The sequence below is a fragment of the Cydia strobilella genome, chromosome 10, assembly GCF_947568885.1.
Source record: "Cydia strobilella chromosome 10, ilCydStro3.1, whole genome shotgun sequence".
In the NCBI taxonomy this organism is placed as follows: Eukaryota; Metazoa; Arthropoda; class Insecta; order Lepidoptera; family Tortricidae; genus Cydia; species Cydia strobilella.
The window spans coordinates 7,608,065-7,620,612 of NC_086050.1; the positions used below are offsets into that span (position 1 = coordinate 7,608,065).

The 12,548-nt window shown below is 34.8% G+C and overlaps 1 protein-coding gene across 2 annotated transcripts in view; it reads left to right on the forward strand.

Annotated features, from left to right (window-relative positions):
* Window positions 1-12,548, forward strand: part of LOC134744634 (ribosome production factor 2 homolog) — a 228,528-nt gene that overhangs the window by 123,704 nt on the left and 92,276 nt on the right. The window contains exon 6 of one of the 2 annotated variants that reach the window (XM_063678522.1): window positions 5,972-5,983. The exons of the other annotated variant lie outside the window; for it this stretch is intronic. The gene's annotated coding sequence lies outside the window, so the exon portion shown is untranslated. Of the gene's footprint in view, window positions 1-5,971; window positions 5,984-12,548 lie in introns of those variants that run through there. 2 annotated transcript variants of the gene reach the window in all.

Genomic DNA, 12,548 nt, shown 5'->3' on the forward strand with positions numbered 1-12,548 from the left:
GCTAGAGGCACGTCCCGGCATTTCGATGTTTTTAAGCTGAACTATCAGAGGATAGTTTGATGGACAATAACTTAAGAGCCAACAGGAGCCGAGACCAAACTCAATTTTGAGATTTGAAAGAGAATATCGTCGTCGCGCTGACGGGGGCGGTACCGCGTACCGAGGGACTATCCCAGTGTGTGTGGTGCACGCACACCGACGCGCACGTTATTTGCGCTCCTCGCCGGCCTCACGCCGCTCGCGTTTTTAGTAACTAAATTCAATATCCTTCTACAACCTGCAATCTAATTAACATTTCGAGTTACAGAATAGTAAAAAAACATAACATAACATGGACATACAAGAAAACATTGTTGTATAAAAACATACAAGATAACGGCTGTTAAATTAATCCAATTAAATATTTTTAAATATGATAAACAAAAATATTAAATTATAGTCGTGAGTATTTTAAAAGTAAAACTCCCTTATACCTTGATTTTAAACAAAGTATTTTACTTATAACTTACTTGGTTCGTATGAATTAGTGACATACCTAATTAAAAAAGAAAGCTTTAACTCCCGCGGGAACAATATAGGCCTTTTCCCTTCAGTACACCTGCATGAAATAAGATCTTTTCGAGCAAGCGTCTTGAAAAACAAATTTGCCGCTCTCCGGCTCCGTTGAATAGAAAAAATGAAAGCCTCAGGTTAGATAAAATTATCATAATAAAGAAACATGTGACATGTGATATTTCTTACTTTGATGTAATTATACAGTTTTATTGATGGTCCGTTTTTTTATTTATGTGTCAGATTTTGATAAAAATAGGTATAAATTGAAGAGCTCCTAATTCTGATCGGAATAAATATGAAACCCAATAAATAAATAAATAATAATAAATATTAAATCAATATTATAGGACATTCTTACACAGATTGACTAAGTCCCACGGTAAGCCCAAGGAGGCTTGTGTTATGGGTACTCAGACAACGATATACATAATATATAAATACTTAAATACAAATAGAAAACACCCATGACTCAGGAACAAATATCTGTGCTCATCATATCATATCATCGAACCCAGGACCATCGGCTTCACAGGCAGGGTCACTACCTCCTAGGCCAGACGACCGGTCGTCGCCCAATATTTTGGGACAATAGTCTAGTCTACAAAAGGTTCAAGGTGGTGAAAAAAATAGTGTAAGCTGTTCGCATAAAAAAACCGCAAATCGATGTACAGGTTAGCCGTTTGGTACACGTATATACTAGTCAAAACAAAAATTTTGACCCGCAGTTCCTAAAAAAAATTCCCTTAGGAGGGGAGTGCTGAAACCTTTTTTTGTATAAAAAAAAACTTTTTTTTAAACCTATCGTATACTTCTCATCTATCATACGAAAGGGCTTTTTGAAGCGATTCTGAAAATATACCACATCATTGCATTTTAGCCATTTTTAGGGTTCCGTAGCCAAATGGCAAAAAACGGAACCCTTATGGATTCGTCATGTCTGTCTGTCTGTCGTCCGTCCGTATGTCACAGCCACTTCTTTCCGAAACTATAAGAACTGTTGAAACTTGGTAAGTAGATGTATTCTGTGAACCGCATTAAGATTTTCACTCAAAAATAGGAAAAAAAAAATTTTAGGGGTTCCCCATACTTAGAACTGAAACCCAAAAATTTTTTTTTTTCATCAAACCCATACGTGTGTGGTATCTATGGATAGGTCTTCAAAAATGATATTGAGGTTTCTCATATATTTTTTTTCTAAACTGAATAGTTTGCGCGAGACCGAGAGACACTTCCAAAGTGGTAAAATGTGTAACCCCCCCTCTAACTTCTAAAATAAGAGAATGATAAAACTGAAAAAATATATGATGTACATTACCTTGCCAACTTTGACCGAGAACTGGTTTGAACGAGATCTAGTTAGTAGTTTTTTTTTAATACGTTATAAATCGTAAACCGCAATTTACCTTTCACTCACGTTTCACATAAAAATACATTGTTTAAATTGTGTAATGTACGGAACCCTCGGCGCCCGATTCCGATTCGCACTTGGCCGGTTTTTTCTTAAATTGAAAGAAAAAGAATTTTCAAAACATACCAAGTTTGGGCTCCTCCAGATACGATATGGCTGATTTTTTTTGTACAAATGATACGTGATATCCTCATATGTAACCCCAAAAAGCAATAAAAAATGTATTGTTTTTTTTTTTTTTTTTCAATACAAAGTGACACAGTTCTACTTAACCCTTTAACTTGACCCCAAACTTGGTGTGTTTTGAAAATTCTATTTGTTTTAATTTACAAAAAAATGGCTAAAATGTAATGATGTGGTATAATTTTAGAATCGCCTCAAAAAGCCCTTTCGTATGATACCACACACGATAGGTTTTTAAAAAAAAAATATGTTTTTGTTTTTTCATACAAAAAAAATGTTTCAGCATACCCCTCCTAAGGGATTTTTTTTAGAAACTGCGGGTCAAAAATTTTGTTTTGACCTCTTAGTAATACGTATGATACCTCATTGGATTCAGAATGATGTCTAGAAAAATGTATTCGAAGCGTTTATTCCCACATAAAAAAAAGTTCAAAGCTATTAACAAAAAACGGCCAAGTGCGAGTCGGTTCCGTACCATTACGCAAAAAACGGCAAAAAATCCCGTTTGTTGTTTGGGAGCCCCACTTAAAAAAATATTTTATTCTGTTTTTAGTATTTGTTGTTATAGCGGCAACAGAAATACATCATCCGTAAATATTGCAACTTTTTAACTATCACGGTTCAAGAGATACAGCCTGGTGACAGACGGACAGGCAGATTGACAGACAGACAGACAGATATTATTTTAAAGGTATTAAATATTCTTTTAAAAATTAGGAAATAATATGGTGTATTTAAAACATATCATGGAATATACTACGGTTATAAATTGATATTATGTAAAGTAATTTTTTCAACAAGTTAGGCAATTATTAAGTAACCACATTTTTTTCGAACTTTCGTCTTTGTTGTAAATTTAAAAAAAAAGAAAATAATTGGCGTAAAAAGTATTTCGCCTCGTGGAGCCCCTTTCATGAGATCACGTCACAAAAGTTTTAATAAAATTAATACTTTGTTTAAAATAAATTTTTGAATAATAGCGAAAATTGTAAAATATAAAGCAATATAATAATACGTACTTAGAACTGATACTTTTCTAAATAAAGAATGAATAAACTAAATTGTGTAATTAATTTTTAGTGCAAATCACCACAATTTGCTTCTAAAGAGCAAATCTGTGACCAAAAATTATATATAGTTTTAATTTTTCGTTCGTATATTCAGATTTGTGTATGAAAATGTGAAACTATTATTTCTAAAATAAATTATTCGTCCCTAATTTACACAAAATTTATACCAAATTTGATCTCATATCAAGAGATAGGTAGAAATAGAGGCAAACTGGACCGCAGAAGCCGACTTTTCCCCTCCCTTTTTGGGGGGTAGCCAGGACTTAATCTCGTGGCTAGTGCGTCAGCTCAGCTTTGTATGAACCAAGGAATAATAAATAGTGTTAAACGATATCCCCTGAGGCCAAAGTGCATACTCACTTTACTTACTTCGCCTACTAAGAGGCAAATCGCGACTTTGTTATGGTTTATCGATAACTTATCACATCACTAGATTATCGACTTTCAATGTCGACTATTGCCCATCACTTTTCTGTCCGTGTACGTATTTAGAAACTTGACCCCGCCCCTAAAATTAGTGCGATAAGGACAACTGCAGCTTAGGCGAAAAATCCTGCGTAAAAATCTCAAAAATCGAGGTTTCGTACTCGACTGTTTCCTCCTCCAAAACTTAAGCAATCGTAACCAAATTTGGAAATCTAAATGATTATGAAATTGTCTGTGTCGGACTGTTTTGATTTTTTGGCTAATTGATACCAGTTTTGAATACCACGCCTCTCATTGCGGCATAGTCAGTGAGGCCATTTTTGGCCATGTTTGAAGGGCTCTAGCGCCTTAAAAAACAAAAATATCAAAAAAAGCAAAACACACCGACACAGATATTGACAATATTAATCTGTGTTGAAAAAATCATTCCTCTAGCTTCAAAAACCAGGGAGGAAACAGTCGAGTACGTTTGTATGGAGAAATGACCACTCCTGTTGGCTCTTAAGTAAATTTGTTCTAATTTAAATGAAATTGGGTAAACGTGTAGACTTAATAATAATAATAAAAGACGTTTATTCAAAAAGTTTGAACATAGGTACATAATAAAAGTATACGATAATGTTTACAAACTAATTGAAAGGGAAGGTGGCTCAGTTGATGTCTGTGCCAAAAAGGCTTCGGGGCACAGCAGACCCAAAGACTTCCAGCAACGGACGCTGTGATTCTGCCACCGCCGTAATTATATCTAGCTAAGGACAGTATAAACATTTACACTATTACATATAGGACATGATAGCAAAACCGAACAATGCACAGTGGATAAAAAAAAGTGCTAAGGCGGTTCCCTGAGCCAGAAGGCGAAAAATATCCTTATATGATCATGTTTTTCTAAGATGCGTTGATATTCGTAGACGTGGAAAAAATATATGTAGTTCTTGACTATATTATCTTTAACAACATAGCTTCCGATACACGAATTATGACACTTCGCTCGATACAATTAATTCCCAAAGTAACCTCTAACTCGGACTTCTAATCCTACTTTACTCGGTTATTTATTATGTGATACTATAAACAAAAAAAGAAGAAAAAACAATCTTAACCTAAATAGTAATTTCATAGCTTTAGAATTTCGATATTGTAAGGTAACGTTCTTAAAATAAATAAAAACCGACAAAATTCGATCAAAATTGACACTTGGCGCGTATGTTCTTTCCCGTTCTTTCTTGCGAAATGTGACAAAGACAGTGGCAAACCGATGGAACGGCCCTAACTTAACAATTTTAATATCTATTGAGCAGGTCACTTAACCAAAGGTGTACGTTACTTCCTTTTGGAGGTCCAGTAAATAAGCCTTGCAACGTAGTTTAAAAACTGCCAGGGACTTACAGTTAACTACTGGTGGCGGCAAATTGTTCCAGCATTTAGACGCAGCATAACGAAAACTGCCTCTAAATGACTGAAGCCGGAGTAGTGGAAAAGAGAAACGCTCTTGTTGCTCACGCAAACCTTTCAACTTTCGGTTAGGCGTCCATTCAAGTTTACGCGCGAGATAGGGTGGAATACCAGATTGTTTGTAGACTTCATGTACAGCCTGTACAGGTGTAGGTGAAGGCATTATATGAGCAGGCTCGATCAAGGGGTTATGAAGCTAGAAGAGCGTAGAAGACCGAAAAGCTATTTGTGAGGGGTCTTGCTATTCTGGTCATCTTATTTGCAAGAAAGTATGGTCGAGTTTGGTATCAAATGAAAGTGCTCGGTTTACACATTTGTAATTTTTTTTTAAATTACAATATTAAAATAATTGGCAAGATTTATGAAAACGAAATAAAATAAACAAAAATAGGTAGGTATGTGACATTTGACAAGAAAGATTACGGTTTACCACAGATACAGTTTATTATTGTTATTGTTATGGGGACTTCAATCTATCAGTTTAGGGCTACACAGACCTTGCAATAAATCGCACGCGGTTTTCGATCCTTTGTCGACTAGGTAGGTAGACCTGTACCGCTGGCTATATTTTGACCCCTAGGTTATAAAAATATTAAAGTCAATTCTGTTTTCGCTTATGAATACTTTGTTAAGATGTAAATCTTACATTTTGTTTTGTGTCATATATATAATTTGCTTTTCTAGTAATTTGTTATTTTGTGGTAATTATTTTTTATTTTGAATTATCTTGGAGAAAAAAATATTCGAGAGAAAACATGTAACTGTGTTGCATTTAGGATAGTGTTTTTAGTGTGAAAACATAGTTTGTGTCAATTACGTCCACTGCAATTTAATACTATGTCATAATATTCTAAATGACACAAAAAAAAATTAGAGTTAAAAAAAATTACTTAGATCGAATTTAATCGTTTAAATAGGTCCATTAAATGATTTTGTGTCTTATTAAGGCATAGCTTCATAAGATATTTGATGATTTTGTTGTAACAGGCTGTCACCGTTACAAAAGAATATTAAAGATATTAGAGTTTACATCTTATTAATTTGAAATGCGGGATAAATAAGATGTATGAATTTGTGTTACTTGCATCCACTGCATAAACAAATATTACAAAAATATTATTTGCGTTCAAACGATGCTAGCGGGCGGTCTGAATGGGCAACGGAGGCCGTGCAGGGTGGGGCCGCGGCGTGACCTTGCCGTACGCAACGCATGTTTACTTCGCCTGTGCGCCAAATTAACGCAACTTATTCAAAGAAGTTACGCAAACAACACAACAACAATGCGTCGAATTATCTTTTACCTATTTAAAACTCATAGATATTGTACAATGTCACCATTATGCAAAAGAACTGTAAGTACATGTTTGATTTGAGAGCGAGCTGGCAACATTGCGCAGGGAAATCTTAAAAATATCGCGTTTACGTGAACGCCACATACATTTGTGACAGTGATAGGGAAAAGGTACCAATAAAGTAAAATTTGGTTATTAATACCGTGACTTTCTTTCATTCTTTGATAAAAAAAATTGCTATTTATGCAACAAGTGCGGAAATCATCTTTACGCACGTGTATCATACAATGTTTTACTATGCATTGTGCGAGTAAATAAAAAAACATGTCATGGCAAATAAGTTTAATTATTAAAAGGAGTGTTTTAAATCGACACGAGTTGCGAATTACCTATTCGCACGTGTATCGTACGTTTTACAGTACATATGGCCCTTTAAACTTTCGACATATGCACGGTAAGTGCTCTTTTCCGCACTAGTGCGAGAAAGTAGCACCATATGTACTGTAAAAAAAAATTGAAAACAAAAAGCACTTGTGCGGAAAAGCAGTACTTTCCGCACGATATGGCTCCGTAGGAAACGCACTTTTCGAGCACATGCATTGTAAAAAAATATATAGGACTGTATCTCCTAAACCATGCGTCGTAGCGCAAAAATAATAAAATTTTCGTTCCCCTTTATGTAACCCAAAAGTAATACATGAAAAATACAATGAAAAAAAAGAAACAAAATCTTTATAGGGCTGTATTAGCTGTATCTCCTATATCGTGCATCGTAGCGCAAAAATAATCAAATTTTCGCTCCCCTTTAAGAAGCCCCTAATTAAGATTTAAAAACGCAAAAAAGAAAAAAAAGAGGAAAAAATATTTATAGGGCTGCATCTCCTAAACCGTGCATCGTAGCACAAAAATAATCAAATTTTCGTTCCCCTTAAGAAACCCTTAATTAAAACTTAAAAAAAACCAGGAAAAAAAACTTTATAGTGCTATTATAGCTATATATATAGATATAATATCTCCTAAACCGTGCGTGGTGGCGCAAAAATAATAAAATTTTCGTTCCCCTTTATGCAACCCATAATTTATATTTAAAAAAAAACCGCAAAATTTAAAAAAAAAATCATTATGGGGCTGTATCTCTTAAACCATGCGTCGTAGCGCAAAAATAATTTAAAAAACCCCTTTAAGAAACCCGTAATTAATACTTAAAAAAAAAACAAAAAAAACCAGGAAAAAAAACTTTATAGAGCTGTATCTCCTAAACCGTGCGTGGTACCGCAAAAACAATAAAATTTTCGTTCCCCTTTATGCAGCCCATAATTTATATTTAAAAAAAACGCAAAACTTAAAAAAAAAATCTTTATAGGGCTGTATCTCCTAAACCATGCGTCGTAGCGCAAAAATAATAAAATTTTCGTTCCCCTTTATGAAGCCCCAAAATAATATACAAAAACACAAGAAAAAGAAAGAAAAAAATAATAACAAAAAAACTTTATAGGGCTGTATCTCCTAAACCGTGCATCGTAGCGCAAAAATAATCAATATCCGTTCCCCTTTAAGAAGCCCCTAATGAGGATTTAAAAACGCAAAAAAGAAAAAGAGAAAAAAAAAACATTTTAGGGCTGTATCTCCTAAACCGTGCGTCGTAGCGCAAAAATAATAAAATTTTCGTTCCCTTTTATGAAACCCCAAAGTAATAACAAAAAACGCAATGACAAAAAAAAGAAAAAAAAACAACAAAAAAACTTTAGGGATGTATCTCCTAAACCGTGCATGGTAGCGAAAAATAATCAAATTTTCGTTCCCCTTAAGAAGCCCTTAATTAAGATTTAGAAACGTAAAAAAGAAAAAGAAAAAAATCTATATAGGGCTGTATCTCCTAAACCGTGCGTCGTAACGCAAAAATAATCAACTTTTCGGTCCCCTTTATGTAACCATTAATTTATACAAAAAAAAAACGCAAAAAAAAGAGTTTTTTTTTATAGGGCTTGATCTCCTAAACCATGCGTCGTAGCGCAAAAATAATTAAATTTTCGTTCCCCTTTATGAAACCCCAAAGTAATATACAAAAAACACAATGTAAAAAAGAAAAAAAGAAAAAAACAAAAAAAACTTTATAGGCCTGTATCTCCTAAACCGTGCGTCGTAGCGCAAAAATAATCAAATTTTCTTTCCTCTTTATTCAACCCTTAATTTATATTTAAAAAAAAAACGCTTTCACTAAACTGCTGTAACTCGGAAACTTAGAATCCACAAAGGGGACTTTACTAAATTATGACACATATTAAAGCCTGACCAGTAATATATGATCATTGTCAAGAGGGCGCTGTTCATTCTCATGTATAGGGTGACAGTTCAGTATAGTATGAAAAAATATTGTATTTAATGAACATCATCATCAATGTAATTAATGTTGCTTGCCACGCTTAAACATAACAAAAATCACAATAAATTGCGTCTTAAAATAAACTTAAAAAGTCTACTAAAAATCGAAACAAAAGTAATTTTTAAGTCGCTGTTGTGACATTCTCAATCAAAAGGTAGGTACCACTTTGTCGTTTACCATAAAGACGAAATTTGATTATATCTTTATACAAATAACCTGTCAGAGAAAGTGGTACCTTTTGATTAGGAACGTCACAAATGTTGGTCAGTATGAGGAGTGCAGCCTACAGTTTATTTTTAATTATATTTATATACCTACTACGGTAAGATTGATAAGACAATGTAATTATGCCTCCGAATGAAATAAATACCTATACACTGTATCGCAAAACTAAGTGGCGAGACAGCTCATAATGCCATCTCTTGGTTGGTCTTAACAAGGGTAAAGGAGATAGTATTAAGATCTCAGTCGCCAGCTGATATTGCGGCAAGTATAATAAGCACCCCACCCGCGTAGGTACCCTTCCCCGCGCACGCCCTTCTTGCTCAATTGAGTTTTATTTTGCCAGATAGTAAAAAAACCGTGGATCAAAATGACCCAAATTATGAATGATGTCTCAATGTGGTATTATAATATTGTAGACGTAAACTTAATAATATGAATTTTTTTTTGTGGCAGATACAGGGTGTTAATTAGAAAAAAATTTTTTTTAATAAAAGCGGTGGATGAATTTGACACAGATTTGTTTGAATAACATATAACAATGTTCTGTAAAGTACACCACTTCACTTACCGACTCTAATATTTTTTTAGGCGTTTTAGGATCAATATTAGGTATTTATTAAATGCCATTATACCCGTGGATGAAAATGACACAAAATGCGTGTGTACGTCGGAAGCCACTTTGCCTTTACAGGGAAACAAAGAATTTCGTCTCGAATATTTTTTTTACAGAATGCTGATTGAAAAAAGAAATACCTAAATTTCTACCTAAGCAAATACCTAGGATGACACAAAATATTATTTTTAGGTTTAGTATATGGTCTGGAAACTATATATAAAAAATAAGCAACATTAATATTCTTATAACCTCAGAAGTTATTGGTACAGGTCTAAGGTGCATTCAATAAGGGCTACCGTTTTTGTGCTCACCAGTTGGCGCCACTGTAGATGTAGGTCCAGAAAAACAGATCTCAAAATTCTTCTATGCTTATTTTTATAATGATTTTTACGTTCTAAATATACACAAAGGTATTTTAACATCTAAATGTGCCATTTTTCAACCTGTTTAATTTTGCATATATTTTAGTTGCCACTTTTTTTAAACCACTAACATTTATTGAGCTACATATATCTATTGTTTACCATGATTAATCAAAGATGGACAAAGAGGCGGCCCTAGCGGCGAAATTAAACGCGACAGCCCTCATTGATCTAACTTTTTGGCGAACCGCGAGTTCTCAGTTCTGAGCGAACTACTAGTTTATTTACAATTGGACATATAAGTGCCTATACCTAATCCCATAGTAGATGTATTCATACACAGGTCAATTGGACCTATCACTATTATGGCTGCCAGTGTGCAAAAGCGACGTACCTACTAATATTGAAAACATATCTTAAATTTCTAAATACGCCCTCAAAGTTTTCGTGTTTCCATTCAGTCCATTTTAGAAAGAAAGAAACTTTTCATAAGTACCTACGTAATGAACTGTCACAAAACATTCAAATGAGGAGTGCGGTACATTGACTCGTCTAGGGCGGTGCATTCCCTTGGTTGCCATTACAAAATGTCGGTAACGGTGACGGCTGCGCCGGCAGCGTCATGAGACGTGACGCGCATGCGTATGGGCATGCGTAGGCGTTGATTCCGACGATCCAAGTTCTTGAGTGAACTAGTGAAAGAAGCGTTTTCTAGGGAATTAATCGATGTTGGACATCACATATTCATATCATAGGTACCACTAGAAATATGACTCGGCGACAGTATGGCTTAGCAAAAGACTTAAATTTGCACATTTTTGAATTTACAAAAAACCTTTAATGTAAACTAACCTTTGTAAAGTTCTAGAAACTTGAATTTATATCAGAATACTTCCGTTAATTTAAGCTCAATTAAAGTCATTGCACGCACTAACAATAAATCTTGCATCGTATATAGCACTTATTTACGGGTTCAAAGAATGGGGGTCATAATCGGATCCAAACGTTTCGAAGTTACATGCAATTGTACTGACCCCTTACGACAGTTATTAATAATAATAATAACTTATTATTTTTCATACTACGTACTTCCGATTATTTACTACCTACTAACTACTACCAGAGGGTTCGGCTCAAAAACCATGGATTTAGGATAACTAGCAGCAGTCTGAGAAAAAATTACGTTATAAGTGCATAGTCTAAATTATTCCAATCATTCGATTTATTGGCAAATAGTGAAACAATAGTTATCTGAAGGTTCCCTTTAATGGCTTATTATCTTTTTTCACAGAAAACTATCGATACACAATGTTTGGTCGGTCATTCACCTTAAAAACTACTGGCACAAATACATTAAACAGTAGTATTTAGACACTGCACTGTATGACCCCGAAACATGTCCTATTGTGGAGTGTGGACAGTAATAGAGGACGTCTCGTGTCGAATCAGAAACGAGGCATTTGAAAAAGGCAAAACAGGGCGGGTAACGGAATGGTTCTGGGGCGCAGTCCTAAAGGGTATCACAGTCACTAGCGCGGGGAATTGCAATGCATTGTTTGAATATAAATTATAAGGAATTTATTGGCTATATTGGCTGTAAAAATAACTCAAACGAGGTTCTACGTACCTACGAGTGAATGTTTTTATGTCGTTTTGTTCTGCACTATATGGTCCGTTTTGAGTAGGTACATAATTATTTGTATGTTTGAAAGAAGTTAGGTACGTTAAGTTTGATCTGTCAGATGACTCAGATGTTTGCGAGAGTCTATAGTTAGGCTAACAAATTGTATAAATAGATTGAATAATGTAATTTTGTAAGAACGGCTACGGAACCTAGTCTAGTCTATTAGGGCCTAAACTGAACATGGCCAGACATGCTTGGCCTACGTTGTCTTGCTATATTAAGGCAATTCGACTCGTTTTAATTACAGATGAAAACATAGCGTTTATATTTACATTTTTTTATTGTAAATCACGAGTCACGCCATGTCACTAGGTGGCAAAAATGTCGTCAAAAAATTTATTTTCTTAAATACCTATAGGTGCTTAGATCAATTATATGACCCAGAGAGCGTATTTAGAAACGTAAAATATGATTCTAATTTGATTTCAATATCAACCCGTCGAACGCGAACATAATGTGTCAAGTGCATTGCAGTGATATTGTTACATAATTGGTATTACATTGTCTAAATACGCCCCGAGGAAACAGAAACCAACGTCGGTACCGCGGACCGCGGGATACGATAGCAATGCCTCGGAATCGCCGCGCGGGGAATGAACTATTATGGCTGCAGCAACTCTCACTCGGCGTTGTGATGCTGCCGAGCGCCGATACACTTTCCTGTGCGTGCTCGGACTGCAATTTACCGACCCGATCATGTAATACCCTAAATGCATTATCCTGTTTATACTTTTATAGCAAAATTATTAGGTTATCCGCTAATATTGATAAACGTTTGAAACTTCCGTCGATGTCTACGTTAAGTGATGCTAATTGCTAACAGACAAATGAATACTACTTTGTATGACACAAAAAAATCTTTGCGTTTCCTGAACCAGTATGTTAAGTA